The sequence below is a fragment of the Dipodomys ordii genome, unplaced genomic scaffold, assembly GCF_000151885.1.
Source record: "Dipodomys ordii isolate 6190 unplaced genomic scaffold, Dord_2.0 Scaffold44, whole genome shotgun sequence".
NCBI classification, from domain to species: domain Eukaryota; kingdom Metazoa; phylum Chordata; class Mammalia; order Rodentia; family Heteromyidae; genus Dipodomys; species Dipodomys ordii.
Genome location: NW_012267260.1, coordinates 8,937,432 through 8,938,152, shown reverse-complemented (window position 1 = coordinate 8,938,152; position 721 = coordinate 8,937,432). Strand labels below are relative to the sequence as shown.

Here is a 721-nt window from a genome sequence, read left to right as displayed (position 1 = left end):
CCCGGGCTCCCCGCTCGTCCCTGCCCCCCCGCCCCGGCTCGGCTCACCTCCGCCCTGAAGGTCAAGCCGTCCGCCGCCGGCGTCGGGAGGTTCCGGCAACTTGTCTCAAGTTGGGGTGCCCGACCCGCGAGCTGCGCTCGCCGCCCGCTCCCGGGCTCCTCGGGCTACGCGCCACCGGGGAGGCCCGCCCTCGTCTGCACTTCCCGCCGCCGTCCGCGTCGACGCGGCTCTCTGCGTCCCGCCCGTAGCAGCCGCCTCCGCTGTCACCGAGCCCCGCGCCCGGCACCCGGGCTCCGGCTGTCACTCAGCGCCCACTTCCCGCCGCGCCCGGCAGAGGGCAGCACCAGCCCCCGCGGCCGACTCCGCCCCCACGGCCCGCCCCGCCTCCGCCAGCCTACCGCGGTACCCGCTGGGAAGCGTAGTCCGTGCTTGAAGTCCCGCTAGGCACGCCGGGATTCGTAGTCCGGCTCTTCTGGCCAAGGTCTCCAGGAACTGGTCTTTGGACTTGGAACTTTTTTGTTCGCTTCTGTCTGTCCCTTTTTCAAATTTTCTTTCTCCTCTCGGTCACCGATGCTCCAAGCCTGGACCCCACTACGTTACATCTTGTGACCTGCCTGACCCCCAAGAAGGAGCCTATAGCAGGCTGTTTTTCTAGGAATCTGGGAAAGGTGTCCCAGATGGAGTGTGGTTACCGTAGAAATCCTCTTGGCAAACCCATTTC

General features: G+C 67.3%; 1 protein-coding gene across 1 annotated transcript in view; it reads right to left on the bottom strand.

Moving 5' to 3' along the window:
- The window catches only part of Tfeb (transcription factor EB), a 44,576-nt gene extending 44,275 nt beyond the window's left edge, over nt 1–301 (bottom strand). Inside the window, exon 1 of the mRNA XM_013019235.1 lies at nt 48–301. The gene's annotated coding sequence lies outside the window, so the exon portion shown is untranslated. The remainder of the gene's footprint in view (nt 1–47) is intronic.
- Between the last annotated feature and the right edge of the window lie 420 nt (nt 302–721).